Source organism: Callospermophilus lateralis, chromosome 3, assembly GCF_048772815.1.
Source record: "Callospermophilus lateralis isolate mCalLat2 chromosome 3, mCalLat2.hap1, whole genome shotgun sequence".
NCBI lineage: Eukaryota > Metazoa > Chordata > Mammalia > Rodentia > Sciuridae > Callospermophilus > Callospermophilus lateralis.
The window spans coordinates 80,009,908-80,026,976 of record NC_135307.1 but is presented as its reverse complement, the minus strand read 5'-3'; the positions used below and the strand labels follow the sequence as shown (position 1 = coordinate 80,026,976).

The 17,069-nt window shown below is 33.7% G+C and overlaps 1 pseudogene; it reads right to left on the bottom strand.

The window, feature by feature from the left end:
- Positions 1 to 2,743: 2,743 nt before the first annotated feature.
- The window catches only part of LOC143394728 (lysosomal cobalamin transport escort protein LMBD1 pseudogene), a 28,661-nt pseudogene continuing 14,335 nt past the window's right edge, over positions 2,744 to 17,069 (bottom strand).

The window sequence follows — 17,069 nt, the reverse complement described above, 5'->3', positions numbered from 1 at the left end:
AATGATATTGACTTTTGCTTCAGTTTATTATTGTTGGTTGCAAGTATATAGAAGTATAGTAGATTTTTGTTTAACTTTGTATTCTGCAAATTTACAAAACTTTATTGTTAGTCTTTTTTATAGATCATGTAGGATTTTCTTTACAGATGATCATGTCAGTGAATTAGTGTGTTTTCAAATTCTAATATAGATTTATTTTATTCATTATTATTGGCTTTTTGTACTTGCTAGATCATATGCTACAAGGCTGAATAGAAGTGGTTATAAAACTATTCAGTCTTTCATCATTAAGTCTGAAAATTATAGCTTTTTCATTGTTATTCTAATAGGCTGAAAATTATTTTTTATTTACTGTTTGTTGAAAGATTTTTTTAAAAAAATCAGGAATGAATGCTGAATTTTGTAATTTCCTTTGTTTGTTTTTAATATCAGGTTAATACTGAACTTTTATAATGAGTTTGGACGTATTTACTTCTCCTAAATTTTCTGCCAGAGTGTTGGAGAATGGATATGACTTGTTCCTTAAATGGGAGAGCACTTAAATTTTTTTTCCAAGTTTACCCTTAAGCAAAGCTGGAAAAGGTGATGGGTAAACTTTGCTATGTGTAGCCTGCCCCCTGGTGGTGATTTATGGGTGCTTCATTATTTTAACAAGTAGGTGTAGAATTTGGAAAGGGTAATGCCAATGCCTCCACGATTAAGAGGTGTGTAAAGAATGCTTTGTGAAAGAAGATGATGTGAATGGAGGATCTGATCTATGGAATAAGATGTTGGTGGGATAATGACAACAGCAATGAGTGCAAGAATATTGATAACCTATTGATATATGATCTTCCTTAAATGTGGATGCTTTCAGTGGTGAGGATGACAACAAAAGCTACTGGCATTTTTTTTTCTGAAGACTCAGATATGTTAGATATCTTTTTTCCATTCATGGTGATGGGGATCAAACCCAGGGCTTCACACATGCAGACATCTTAGATGTCTTACAATGTAAGGGACAGTTAAATAAATAACTCTATAGTAAATGTTGATAGAACTAGGAGACTGTGCCACCTATAAAAGGGCTACATTTTTTTTCTTTCTCTATCTGATGGTCAGCGGATTATCTCCTTGAAGTTCTAGGCATAGTAGTGAGAGAAGGCAATGTAGTAGGGGCCTTGAGCATGTAGATCAATTGTTTATGAAACTCATGTCTTCAGGATCTGCTCGAGCCCAATCTTGCATGTACCAGTTCAATATGACTATAGAGTGCTACTGGACATGCCCAACTTGGTCACAATACCAAGTTAATGTTGGGAAGCTCAGGTTGCATAATATGTTGCTGGTCCTTATTTAAGTGTTCAGTCTCAATTAGGGTCCAGCACTAAGCCAAAAGTTCTTTCTTAAAAGTAGATTTGATATTTGCCAAAGAAGGGATATGTTTGCTAAGACTGAAAAAAGTCTGAGGTCATGATTGATCTTCAGGAATCTTCTAAGAGAATCTGACATATCCTCTATGCCACAGATGATTTATGGAATCTTCTGGGCTACAAAGAACAAGTGTTAGGTCAACTTTCAAGGCAGTTGGAAGCTGTGAGCATCCTTATTTGGTCTGTACCTTATTCAAAATTGGAGTTACTAGGTAACTATGCTGGAATATTATGCCAAAATGAAGTGCTTCTTTCTTCCCAAATACGAAATAGCACAGAAAATTGTGCCTCTTAGTGATTGATGTAATGGTATAACATATAGGAACTTGTCCTTTATTTAGACCTCTAGACTTCCCCCAGAACATTACTTTTCTAGAAATTTCACTGAGATGATAGGCCCTTGAATATTTTTGAGAATCATTTTCCACACTGTGGTGTGTTTGTGTGTGTCTTAACCAGATATCTAGAGTGGTTACTACATCCTGCTTGGCAGGACCATATTAACAATACAGTGAATAACCGAGGTGTTCTTTGGAGTAGGGTCTAATTCACTGCAGATTAGATTATAACATAGGACCTGGAATGCTAGAATACGTAAGGTAGGACAGCAAAGTGTTGTTTTGGTTCTGGTTACTAAAAATAAGTTGTTTATAGTGATTTTTACTAGCAGGAATAGGGGGAAAACATTTTCTAGGTTAATAGTGACAAACTAGACATCAAGGAGATTAAATATATCTGGGACCAAAGCTGCAATTAAATCAGCACTTGTTCAGCTGTCTTTCTCTGAGATCCATTTGTCTTCTTCACATGCCACTAGGTGATGTGAATAAGGACATAGTAGGAATTAACCACTATACATATTTTTTTAACAACACAAGTGATTTGTTATTATTTTTTAAAATGCCACAAAAGCAAATATTAATTCTGGAAGATTTTAAAATCAATCTAACACTATTATATAAATATTTATTTATTTATTTATTAGGTGTAGATGGACACAACACAATGCCTTTATTTTTATGTGGTGCTGAGGATAGAACCCAGGTCCCACCCGTGCTAGGTGAGCGCTCTACCACTAAGCCACAATTCCAGCTCCACTAATATATATTTAAAGAAAAAATTATCCCACAAACATTCCCTCACAAAGCCAGTGGTTTCATATTTACACATTATTTTAGCAATTTTAAATGTTAATCTATGATTCAATGATGTTACTTCAGAAACATAAAAAATATAGCTCCTTTTCATGGCCATGCTTTCATTTTTGATAGAAGCTGGTTTATCCTAATGTATAACTTTAAAACTATAAAAACATCAGCTTTATAAAACTTTTAAGACAGAAGACTGTCAAACAGAAAAGAGGGCTTATCATCACTTAGGCCTGAATCTTCATCTACTCCTTCCCTTTACAACTGGATTACAATTGGTGCGATAAAAAATATCCCAAGAAAGGCCCAACTACTGAAATACTATGCAGCACTTAAAATCCAGAACTTGTTAAGGAATGTCTGGGTAACAGTGCACTGATCTTCAGGGGCATCTGCATCACCTCTCTTTGGCACAGAGGTCATTAGAAGTTGCATTGCTCTCTGTTAATTACTTTGGCTTTTCTACACAACATACTGGGGAGCAAGATTATAAATTAAGTATCTAATATGAAAGACAATAAGTAGAATGCCAAGAAATATGAGTGCGTGAGGTCCACTTTTATTTCTTCTGATTTTATATAACATAATTAAAAAGAGCCATCTGGCAGTATTTCTAATTCCTGCCATTAAAGTAAAAATAAAGTGCATAAAAATAATCATTATAAGAATATCATCAAGAGGGAAATGAGTAAAGGCAAAAGCATAGTCAATGGATTACTTGGGTTATTATTATCAGTAATATAATATCTGAAATCAGAATCTATTCCAATTGAATGAAGAGCTTTATTTAAATTTGACAGGAAGAGAAAAATGACAAACAGCAAAGCAACCAAGATGAAAAATATTTTCCAGATGATCTTCAGGGAACACAGAGTGCCACAAAATTTTGTTCACCAGCTGTTTTCAATGAATTCTAAGTGCCTATCTCTTCTCCTACCTGTTCATAACCTTTCTTCAAATTGTTTTTGAATCTTGTGCTGGCAAAGGTCTACCAACTTTACTTTTTGATTTAATGTTCTGAATATGTTGCTCCACTTCTTCATGGTCTTCTAAAGGTTCATGAGCAACACTTCCAGCACCTTTGATCAGATTTAAGGTAGTGCCGACATGCCATAGGCTGTGTAAGTTATAGCTGTCAGAGAACTAATGGGAAAAGACAGTGCTGCTAACCTACAACTGCTTCCAAGGTCTTCAAACCTTAGTCACATATGCACATAGGGTAATAATGTCCGATTCAGTCTACTATCCTTCCTACCCCCATATACCTCCTCCTCCCTTCACTCCCCTCTGCCTAATCCAAAGTATCCTGATACTTAGTGATAAAGAATATTTTTCCATATATCTATTGTCCATTTGTATGTTTTCTTTTGAGAACTATCTAAGTTCTTTGCCCATTTTTGGATTGGGTTACTTGTTTCCTTTCTATTGAGTGTGTTTCTTATATATTTTTAGGTATTAGCCTTTTTTCAGATGCGTTATTTGCAAATAATTTCTTTAGACACTGGGTTGGATCTTTACTCTCTAGTTTCTTTTGCTGTTTAAAATCTTTTAGTTTGATAAAATTTTGTTTTTGTTTTCATTGACGGTGCTTTGGGGTTCATATTCAGGAAAGCATTGTCCAAAAAATGTTGTGGTGTTCACTCTACATTTTCATCTACAAGCTTTATAGTTCCAGGGCTTGCATTTAGGTCTTTAATCCATTTTGAGTTTATTTCCATATCTAGTATGAGTTAAGGATCTAATTTCATTCTTGTGCATCTGCATATCCAGCTATTCCAACACCATTTGTGGGTGAGACTATCTTTTCTCTACTATGTATTCTTGGTATCATTGTTCAGAATCAAAAGTGTGAATTCAAGAGAGAGATCTCTGTTGTTTGTTTTTTATTTCATTCATTGACTTTTCTGTTTTCATAACAGTATCGAGCTGTTTTGATTTGTATATTTTTGTAATAAGTTTGAGGTCATTCTTCTTTTGTTCTATTTGCTTGAGATTCCTTTGGTTCATCAGGGTCTTTTGTTGAAGAATGACATTGAAAATTTCATAGCTATTTCACTGATACTGTATATTTGGTAACATGGGCATTCTAAGAATATTGATTATTCTTAATCATGATCATGGAATATATTGCTATTTTTTTATGTTGTCTATAATTTATTTAATCACCTATTTTGTAGTTTTCAGTATATAGATCTTGCACTACTTTGATTAAATTTACTCCTATTTAATTTTTTTGTGTTTTAATGAAAGCCAATAATTTCTTAAGTTCTTTTTCAGGTAGTTCATTGTTAGTGTAAAGAAATGCTACTTTTTTGTATGTTGTTTTTTCTAATTTTAATTTTATTTTTCTTTAGTTGTAGTTGGACACAATACCTTTGTTTTTATTTATTTTTATGTGGTGCTGAGGATTGAACCCAGGGCCTCACATGTGCTAGGTGAGCACTCTACTGCTGAGCCACAACTCCAGCCCCTGTATGTTGCTTTTGAATTCTGCAGCCTTACTGAATTTGTTTATGAGTTCTAACACTTTTTATTTTGTTGTTGAAGACTTAGAGGTTTTCTAAACTTAAGATCATGTCATCAGCAAGCTGACACTTTCTTACTTCATGCTTTATGACTGGAAATCTTTTATCTATTTCTCTTATTTAATTGCTGTAGTACTATGTTGAATAGGAATGGGGAGAGTGGGTACCCTTGTCTTACCCTTGTCTTGTTCCTGATTTAGAGGACAAACTTTCAGCTTTTCACCAATGGTTATGATGTTATATGCTTGTCATATGTGGCCTTTATCATATTAGAGTACATTAATCTATGCCTAATTTGTTGAGAGGATGTTGAATTTTGTCGAATGCCTATTCTGCATTTATTGAAATAAGCATTTTTTTGTCTTTCACTCTGATGATGTGGTGAATCATATTTATCCATTTATCAATTTGCATGTATTGAACTTTGTATCCCAGGGATAATAGACTGCAACATAAAAATAATAGGGATTTTTTTTTTTTAAACTGGGGAATGAATCCAGGGCCACTTAACCTCGGAGTCACATCCCCATTTTGTGTTTTATTTAGGTTTCACTGAGTTTCCTAGGGTCTTGATAAGTTGCTGAGGCTGGCTTTGAACTCATAATCCTCTCTCAACCTCCCAAGCTGCTGGGATTATTGGTGTGTGCCCCCACGCCTAGCTCAATAATAGGGAATTTTAATATCCCATTTTCAATAATTGCATATCATCCAGACAGAAAATCAGTTAGGAAAACACTGGATTTCAAACTGGACCTATCAGACCCGTAAGGAACATTCCTTCCAACATCAATCGAATGCATTTTTTTTTTCATAAGAGCATAGAGGACATTTTCCAGGGTGGATCACAATTTGTGACACAAAGAAGCCTAACCCAATATAAGAAGCTGGAAATCATATCTGATAACTTTTCCAATCATGATAATATACAACTAAAGATCAATAATTGGAGAAATCATGAAAAATTTACAAATATGCTCCTGGACAACTATTATATAAAAAAAGAAATTAAAAGGAAAATAAAAAAATTCTTGATGTAAATGAAAATGGAAACACAAGATATCAAAATATAGGGGATGCAACAAAAGTAGCTTCAGTTTTTGTATCTACAAAAATGCTCACTTTGGGGCTGGGGATATAGCTCAGTTGGTAGAGTGCTTATCTTGCACACACGAGGTTCAAACCTCAGCAACACACACACACACACACACACACACACACACACACACAATGCTCACTTAGACATAATAACAGATACAATACATTTTAAGGCTAAAAGCATTACTGCTAATAGTCTCCAAACCACGTGGTAGTGATACAAAGCTGTCTAAGCCCCTAGGCCCCTAGGTACCTTTTTATTCATTGCTCCCTTACATGTGCTCAAGTTCTTTCTTTTTGTTTGGAATGCTCATACAATTCATTCATTTTTCTCACTTTCAAGATTCACCTTAGACCATCATTGCCTTTGGAAGACTTCCAAGAACCCATTCCTCTGTAGTCTTCAATAAGTTTTATATCTTTATTTAGTTTTCCACTTACTAGATTTTTTTACTCTCTTTACATGTCTAACTTCCATTAGGTAGATTTTCTGAAGCTCAGAGACTCCTTACTCAACTTTGTATCTTAAGCACTCAGCAAAGTTTCTGGGTCCCTGTAGCCGCTCAGGAGATATTTGTCAAATTAATGTCTATTTGTGGGGGCACTGATTTGATACTGCAGTATTCTCATGTTTATTCTTTTTATATAGATGGTTGAGAAAAAACCTGTTTTAATTACACAATTATATAATTATTCTGGAGTATAAATGAACTCCATACATCTTTACACATTTTATTTGCAGTCCTGTCTCTGTCTGGCTCACTGTGTCTCTGTCTCTCTGTGAATATGTAAGTTAATAAGAATGCACAGGGGGCAAGTATGAACAAAACTGGTTTCATGTGCAGGCTCCAGATCAGATTTTCTGCTTTCAAATGCAGGTTCACCAATTTTAGAGTTAGGACAAATATTAAGTGGAAAATATACTGCTTTGCACAGTCAATAAATATTAAACACCATATTTGCTTTTATTGTAAACCACAGGCTTAAATAATTATTCAGTCATCTCCCCTTGTTTGGGTATGTCTGAATATTAGATATTTGTTACCTTTTAATTTATATTTACACTCAGTGTTTTTTTCACTCATTATATTCTCATGAACCATTTTAAGTTTTTCTGGATCCAATATTTTCCTTTAAAACTATTAACTACAGAAAGTTAACATTTGGATGGCTCTGCTCAAACTAAAACTAACATTTCTAAGATATATATTAGTGTAATCATTGATATTCATATTTTACATCATTGCTAATTAATATTTTTGTGGATAAACTGATCATGAATAGTTCTTCCATCTAGAGTTTTGTGACTTTGATTTATTTATCTCTTGCTTTTTTTTCTTATTTGCCATGTAATAGTTGATAAGTAGATATATAAAGCAACAGATTGTTTTGGCAGCTTCAACTTAAGTGCTTGAGTTGAGGCTGTGGTTTATATTCTTAATGTAGAGCTAATTTTAAAAGAATAAAATTGTTCAGTCAATTTTTCTTCCTGTTATTTTTTTCAGTTATAATTTGCTTTCCTTATTATTTGGCTTCATGACAAAAAACAAAAAACCTGAGGAGTAAGAAATGATAATTTACAGAAATAGATGTCATCCCCAAGTGACCCATTAACTACCTTTCTCCTTAGTTACCTTGGGAAAACCAGCAAGACTCTAGAAGATAATTCCCACAACAGAGTGATTTCTATCTGGCAATATCAGGTTTCTGAAGTTCCTTTTGGTCACTACCCAAGCTCAATTAGTGCTCTTAATTAACTACCTTTACAATAGCAGCATCTTGTGTAATTATATACACAGGAGAATATTATGCAACAGAGTGAAACTTTCCGAGTTCTGAATCCCTGAAGATGTAGTTGCCTATGCCCTGAGTCAGAGAACAAATTTTCTCCTTTTTATTGTGTTTCAGTGTTAACAATGTGAGAGCACTGATGGGATTTGATTCTGGCAGTGAGAGTGAATGCTGGCCTGTAGACAAATGGTGGATAGAGGTTTTGTGCCACTTGTTTACCAGGTTTCGATTTTGATTTTATGTATTTATTTATTATTTTAAAGTTGCAAAATAAAACATAGTACAGAAAAAGCATGAAAAAATGAGTATTTTTAATAAAGTAAGCACCCCTGTAATCTTTATTCAAGTCAAGACAGAATTTACTAGCCATCCCCAAAATCCTCATTGTGACTCTCCCCAGTTCAATCTAACCACTCTTCCTCTTAAAAGTAACTATGATCCTGACTATACAATTAGAACATCTTTTCATTTTTACAGCTTATTCTTCTTAGTGTGCATTATAAAACACTATTACTTAGTTTGCTCATTTTTTCATCTGATATGTTTTAAAAATCTCTTTCAATATATAGAATTCTTTCCATTTTCATTTCCCTTAATTTGTTTGTTGAAAACTTTTATCCAAATGGCACTTGGCTCCAAAGGTTTGACATACACGTTTGTTTTTGTTTATAAGTGGTTTTGTGTTCATGCATCAGGAAGCATAATTATGACTTTCCTCTGTTATTAGCAGATCTTAATGTTCAATGTGAATATATATGCATATGCCTATATATATTATATATGTAGTATGTTATATAGGTAACACATATATAATATAAATATTATAAAAGAGAGAGAGTTTGATTTGAACACCAATGCTAATTCAACCCAGTTAGCATCTTGCCTTCTATTCCATATTTGTATCTCTCTCCTTTCATAGTGATAACCTGGGTTCTTTACATACATATATTTATTTATTGGATTAATTATATGATTCACATGCATTTGTTTCAGAATTACTATGTTAGTACCACTGTAAAAGAAAAGCACATAATATGAAGACAACTTTTTTGTAGTTATTTTATTTTTTAGTGAAATTGTGTTAACCTGAATGTCCAGGTAAACTCATGTATTGGAAATATGGCCCCTAAGTATGGCAAGATCAGAGCTGGGGTTTTCAGGAAGTGATTAATTTGTTCATTTAATTTGTAAGCTCAGAAGTGTATTAATTGATTTTGATGGATTAGTGATTTGGACTAGTAGGTGGTAACTGTAAGCAGGTAGGTAATGGTGGAGGTAGGTCCCTGAGGGTGTGACCTTGGATTGTATGTGTCCCTGCCCTGGCCCCATCTTGCCCTCTCTCTCTCTGTGTCTCTGTGCTTCCTGGCTGTAAGAGGAGCAGCCTTCCTCTGCCACTCTTCTATCATGAAGTTCTGCCTCACCTCAGACCTGGAACAGTGGAGTTGGCTGATCATGGGCTGAAGCTCTAAAAACTATGAGCACAAAATGAACTTTTCCTTCTTGAAGTTGTTCTTGCAGGTATTTTGGTCACAGTGATGAAAAGTTAACACAAATGGTATGTATTCACAATATCATGTTCAAAATTAATTGGAAAATAAAATAGGAGCAGTCAAAATTAATTGGATCAGTTCATATTTTTTTTCTTCAGTTTGGTATGTCACTGGGTTATTTGAAATGTATTTGGATTCATTTGTATCTCTTTGCATTCAGTTTAAGAGTTTTTATCAAGGTATGTTTGTTAGCTTAATATTACATTTTGAATATGTAAAATATAAACCTGGACTAAAAATTTAAAATTATTAATAAAGGCATTCTTACAGGTATGTTCCATTCTCCTATTTACTTCTACTATATTCCCTCTCACTTCTTATAGATACATTGTGTTATCTAAATCTAGGACTTTTTGCAGCATTTCATTTTTGAACAAATGAACAAATTAATCCTTTTTAAAGTTATCTGATTTTTTTAAAAAACATTTGAGTACTATGCCTATTCACTTGCATTTGTATTTTTCACTTATGAAATAATCCCATATCATTTCACATAGCTCTCTTTGATATTTCATTGCTTCACAGTACTCTTTAGTGTGTATGTTTCAGAGACTGTTCAACCTATATTGTCAATATTGGCATACTTACATAGTTTCCAACATTGCAATCATTCTTGCATGTGTATTTTAGTGGTGTTTCTCCAAGGTGTCTGCTGCGGCCTGCGGATGAATGCTAACTGAATGCAGGCTGTGAGCCAACTTAAGAAAATAAAAGTCAAAAGAAATATAATAAGATTTAAAGACAAAGAAATATACTAAGAAATAAAGACAAAGGACTCAAAAATGGAGCAGCAGCAGGATCTCGTGAGTGATCCAAGCTCTAATGGAGACTGGATCTAAGTAAGGAATGAAAGCCACACATTTATTATATAGGTATAAGCATTAAAGGGTTTCAGTGTGAAAAACTTCTTGAAGTGAACAGGTTGAAGTTGAGAAAAACCACTTGGTTGGGGCTCAGCAGTTTACGCCCATTTCTTCTACCTTTGGGCAGTTGAAATCAAGGCTTTTGAACTAGTGAATTCATGACAAGTGTGGAATTCTCCCTATCAACAGAAGTCACCTTGCAAATGGGCATTCCCTGGCACTCTTGGATGGCAGCGTCTCACTTTCCAGGTCAGATAGTTCAAAGAAATGATTAATTTTCTGCTTACAATACCAGGGTAAATTCTTAACAATGAGTCGAAGACTGATACTTACATGGTTTTTTAGATATTGTTAAATTTCCTCCACAAGAGTTGAACTGTTTTGTATTCCCAAATAAACTGTTTCTATATAGTCTCACCAAAATGTTTGGGATTTTTCCCAACCTGATAGGAGAAAAACAGTATTTCATTGTGGTTTTAATTTGTACTTGTTTTATTATGGTGAAGATGAAATAAATTTACGTTTATGAGATAATTTTATATCTATTTTGGGTGTGTACATATATCTCTCTTGCCAATTTCTTCATTTTTAATTTTGAGGCAGAATTCACATACCATTTACCATTTTAAAGTGAACAATTCAGTGTCACTTGGTACATTCACAGTGTTGCACAATCACTGTCTCTTTAGTTTCAACACATATCATCCTGGAAGGAAACTGTACCCATTAAATAGTGTCCATTCTTCCCCTTTCTCCAGCCTCTGGCAACTACCAATCTACTCTCTGTCCTGGATTTACCATATTGCAGAGTGTATCAGTACTTCATTCTTTCTTCTAATGGTTGAATAACCTTTATATATATATACACATACATACATACACACACACAAATATATCACATTTTGTTATTCCATTAAACTATTGATAAACATTTGAATAATTTACTGTTTTGGCTATTGTGAATGGAGCTGTTAAGGACATCTATGTACATGTTTTTTTTTCTTTTTTGGGGGGTGGAGGGAAACAAGAAGAGAGAGCCTACAGAATGGGAGATCATTGCCACTTACTCTTCAGACACAGGATTAATATCCAGAGTATATAAAGAACTCAAAAAACTTAACACCAAAAAAGCAAATAGCCCAATCAATCCATGAGCCAAAGAACTAAACATACACTTCTCAAAAGAAGAAGTGCATAATGGCCAACAAATATATTAAAAAATGTTCTACATTCCTAGCTATCAGGGATATGTAAATCAGAACTAGATCTCACTCCAGTGAGAATGGGAATCATCAAGAATACAAATAATAAGAAGTGCTGGTGAGGATGCAGAGAAAAGATCTATTCATACATTGTTGGTGGGACTGCAAATTAGTACAACCACTCTAGAAAGCAGTATGGGAGTTTCTCAAAAAACTGGTAATGGAACCACCATATGACCTAGCTATCCTACTTCTTGTTATTCATCTAAAATATCTAAAATCACCATACTGCAGTGATACAGCCGCATCAACGTTTATAGCAGCATAATTCACAATAGCCAAGTTATGGACTCAGCCCAGGCACTTGTCAACTGATGAATGGATAAAGAAAATGTGATATATATATCACACACACACACACAAAATGGAGTTTTATTTAGTCATAAAGGAGATGAACTTATGTCATTTGTAGGTAAATGGACACAACTGGGAACAGCATGCTAAGTAAAATAAACCAGACCCAACAAGTCAAGGGTCAAATGTTTTCTGTCATAAGTGAAACAAGACCAAAATAAGGGAGGGGAAGAAAGGCAGTGGGGAGAATCCCATGAAAATAGAAGAGAGAATAATGGAGGAAGAGGATTAAAGGGGAGGCAGGAGGGATGTGAAAGGGAGGAATGATGGAATAAAACTGACCAAACTATTCTATGAACATATATAAATATACCACAGTGAATTTCACTTTTATGTATGTCTACAGTGTATTAATTAAAAGCTATAAGTAAATAGAAGAAGAACTGACAAATTAGAGAAAAGGGAATGGGGAGGGAGGAAAGGAGGGCAAGGGGAAAGAAGTACCGTGGGTGGAATTGAGACAAGTTATATTACAAGTTTGTATAATTATGTCAAAATGAACATCAATATTATGTATAACTATAATGTACTAATAAAAAATTAAACATATCTCTTTTCAATTCTTTTGCATATACCTAAGTGCTGAGAGCCATTAGCCAAGTAGGTATGACAATTTCCTTGCCAGCGTACCCCATGGTGCTTAAAGGAAGGACTCTTGGAAATGGACTTGCCTTGGACATTTGCAGTGACATTGCATGTAAGGTGACCTTGCTCAAGGACCAGGGTGGATCCGGGTTTAGGGCGGATCAGGGTTTAGGGCTCTCCTTGGGTTTAGGGTGGTTCCAGATTTAAGGTGTACCCTGCTGGGAATAGGGCGTATCCTGCTGCCTCAGGTGTGCCCGCTCCTGGAGTTCCCGTTGAGTTCTCCCGTGATTCAGAGAACGTGGATTTCCCCTGAACGTGTTTGTAGAGGGCCGGTGTGAGTTCGGGAATAAAGAATTGCTGTTTGAATCTACAAGGCTGTGAGTGGCTTGTGATTTTGTGCCCAGCCAGACTGCGGCACCTAAGAATAAAATTGCTGTGTCATATCTTCACTTTCTTTAGTATATTTTGAGGAACTGCTAAAATGTTTTCCAAGTAGCTGTATCCCTTTATATTCTCACCAGCATTGTGTGGGGAATCCAGTTCCTTCAGAGCTTTGCCAACATTGGTTATTTTCCATCTTCCTTTATTAGAGCCTCATGGTGGGCATGACGTGGTGTCTTATGGTTTTAGTGTATAGTTCCCTGATGACTAATGATGTTCAGCATCTTTTCATGAACTTCTTGGCAATTTGCATATTTCCTTTGAAGGAATGTTTATCCAACTTCTTTACTTTTAATTAAACTGGATACCTTATCTTTTTGTTGTTTAATTATAAACATTCTTTTTATAATCTATACCCTTAGAATGAGATGAACATCATTACACTAGGTACATGTATGACTGCACATGTGGTGTGACATTGTGCATAACCAGAGAAATGAAAAGTTGTGCTCCATTTGTGTACAATGAATAGAAATGCATTCTGCTATCATGTATAACTAAATAGAACAAATATAAAACACTATATGCTTAGAGGTTTTGTAAGTGTTTCTTCTATTCTGTAGGTGTGTTTTAATCTACTTGATTATGTCCTTTGTTGCACATAAGTTTTTAATGAGGATGAAGTCCAACCGATAAATCTCTCCATCAATTTATTTTTATTCATTGCTTTTACTTTTGATGTTTTATTGAAGTACTCATTGACAATCCAAAATCATGATTTATTCCTGTTTTTTTTTCTGAGAGTTTAGGGATCTAGCTCTGATATTTATATGTCATTGATTCAGTTCAATTTTGCTGATAGTTTGAGGTAAAGGTTCACCTTTATTCTTTTACAAGTACCTATCCAGGTGTCTAAGCACATTTTGTTGAAAAGATCATTATTCTCTATTGAATAATTTTGGCTCCCTTATAAAGAAATCAGTTGAACAGAGATGTTTTCAGTAGTCTAGATACAAGTTTGTCAATTTTGTTGATCATTACAAGGAACCAACTTTTAGTTTTTTTAATCTATTTATTATTATTCTATCCTATATTTCATTGATCTCTACTGTAATTTTTATTTCTTTTCTTCTGTTAGCTATGCATTTAGTTTTGCATTTTTTAATGCTCATGAGCAAATAGTTTGTTCTTTCTTTTAGAGTTCAATGAGTAAAATTTGGTTATTGATTCATGTCTTTCTTCCTTATTTATTGTAGGTGTTATAAATTTCCCTCTGAGTACTGCTTTTGACATATGTATTTTTGTATTTTGTATTTTTGTTTTTATTTATGTCTAAATATTTTCTAATTTCTCTTGTGATTTCTTTTTTGATTCATTTATTGAATAACAGTGTGTTAATTTCCAAATATTTGTGTGAATTTTGCAGTTTTCTTTCTGTTTTTTTTTAATTTCTTGTTTCATTTCATTGTGATGAGGAACTTTGCATGAGTTCCTATAAATTTTACTGGGCATGTCTTATGGCCTAACATTTTTATCCTGGAGGATGTTCCATGCTCACTTGAGAAGAACATGTACTCTGTTGCTGATAGAAAGAATGTTCTTTATACAACTGTTAGTTTCATTTTGTTTATTGTTTTGTTCAACTTCTCTATTTTCTCCTTGAACATGTATTGTCATCTATTTTTTATTGAAGCTTGCTTTTTGTAGTCCTCAAATATTTTTTTAGAACTGTCAGTCTCTCTAATTTTCATAGTACTTGCTTCAGAGCTCTATGTCATTTAAATTGTTCTATCTTTTTAAAATTTTTTATTTTTTTGATATTGGGTCTCACTGAGTTGCTTAGAGCCTTGCTTTTGCTGAGGCTGGCTTTGAAATCACGATCCTGCCTCAGACTCCTAAACCGCTGGGATTACAGGAATGCGCCACGGTGCCCGGCACAGTTATATCTTCCTGGTTAATCCTTTCTATTATCAGTATATAATGTCCTTTGTTTCTTGTAAGAGTTTTTCACTTAAAATATATTTTGTTAATTCATTTCAGATATCTTTTGTTTACTATTTGCATGAGATCTCTTTTCTCATACTTTCACTTTCAAACCATTTGTATCTTTGGATCTAAAGTAACTATTTTGCAGACCATATAATTGAATAATTAAAAAACCCAATTCTGTAAGTCTCTCTTTTCTGGATTGAAGACTTTAAACCATATTATATATACCTTATATTTACCTTTTCTATATGTTTTAAAAGACATATTCTTAGTGGTTTCTGTAGGGACTGAGATTAACATTCCTAATTTAGAATAATTTAGTTTAAAGAAACTCATTTAATATCAATAACACACAAAATCTCTGCTCTTTCCCTGCACCTTGCCATCTTCTTTATGTTGTTAATTTCACAAGTTACATCTTTATAAATTGTGTTCCTATTAGCATATTTTTACAGTTTTTATTTTATGCATTTGTTCATTAAACCATAAAGATATATAGAACATAACAGTAGTTACAAATACTGGCTTTCATATTTATTTATGGGTTACATTTACTGAAGTTATTTATTTTTCATTTAGCTTTGGGTTACTTTCCAGTGTCTTTTGATATCTATTTAAAGGCCTCTCTTTAGTGTATCTAGAAGTGCAAACCCACTATATATGAACTTTTTAGATTTATCTCTCTTCTTTCATGTAGGAATGTTTGATTTCTTATTTATGCTTGAAGCATAGTAAGTAATTCTATATTCTGGATATAGAATTCTGGGTGGATTCCTTTCTTCACTTTAAAATGTCATCCCCAAACTTGTTAGCACCCATTACTTATGGATATCTGTTATTAGTCTCATTGATGACTCTTTGTAAATAATAAATTGTCTCTTTCTTGCAACTTTCAAAGATTCTCTTTGTCTTCAGCTTTTGACAATTTGATTATATATGTCTTAATGGTAGATATCTTTGCATTTTTCCTTTTTGGAGTTTACTGAACTTTTTGAATGTGTAGGTTTGTGTCTTTAATTAATTTGGATGTTTTCTACTATGTCTCTTCAAGTGATTTTTTTCCCCTCTCCCTTCTGTCTTGTGGTGTCCTTTATGTCAGCATCTTGATGTTGTGACACAGGTCCCTAGGTTTTGTTTATTTACTTGATTCTTATTACTTCTTTCCTGCTCCCAGACTAAATGACTTAATTTAATTTGTCTTCAAGTTCACTGATTATTTTTTTTATCTCCTCAAATCTTCCATCAAAACCTTCTAGTGATTGTTTTCATTTGGTTATCGTACTTTTCTGTTCTAGAATTTCTGTTTGGATTTGTTTAATAATTTCTGTATCTTTACTTATATTCTTGATTTGTTTATGCATTATTTTCTTGGTTTTATTTAGCTCCTTGAACTTATTCAAAACTCTTAATTTAAGGTCTTTGTACAATATCTTTGGTTTTTCATGGACAATATATATATATATATATATATATATATATATATATATATATATATATATACATATTTGTGAGTGAAGGATATTTTCTTTCTTTTTGCATGAATCTTAATTTTTCGTTAAAAACTTGACATTTTAGATATTACAGTGTGGTGATCCTGGAAGAAAGTTCTTTTTAAATTTGCTATTGCATATCAAGCTTTTTTTTAGTAACTTTTATCTGTATTCTCTTGCAGAGTAGTACTAGGGATTAAACCCAGGAGAACTTTACCACTGAGCTGTATCCCCTAGCCTTATTTATTTATTTATTTTTTGAGATAGGGTCTCACTAAGTTGCATAAAGCCTTGCTAAGTTGCTGAGGTTAACCTTGAACTTGTGGTTCTCCAGCCTCATCCTCCCAATCTGCTGGGGTTAGAGGCAGCAGCCATCAAACATGGCTTATTATCTGTATTATTTCTCACATTTTATCTCTGAAGGCTCTGTTCAGTTAGCTTGTGTATATTTAGTGTTTTTTTTTTTTAAATTGTTTTGTAATGCTGGGGATTGGACACAGGGCCCCAAGGGCTCAGGCATGCTAGGCATACACTCAACCACTGAGCTGAATACCCAACCCTTGAAGAAAGAAAAATCTAGCAAAAAACCTCTCCCAATATTTGCTGATTGAGTGTGTGCTGGGT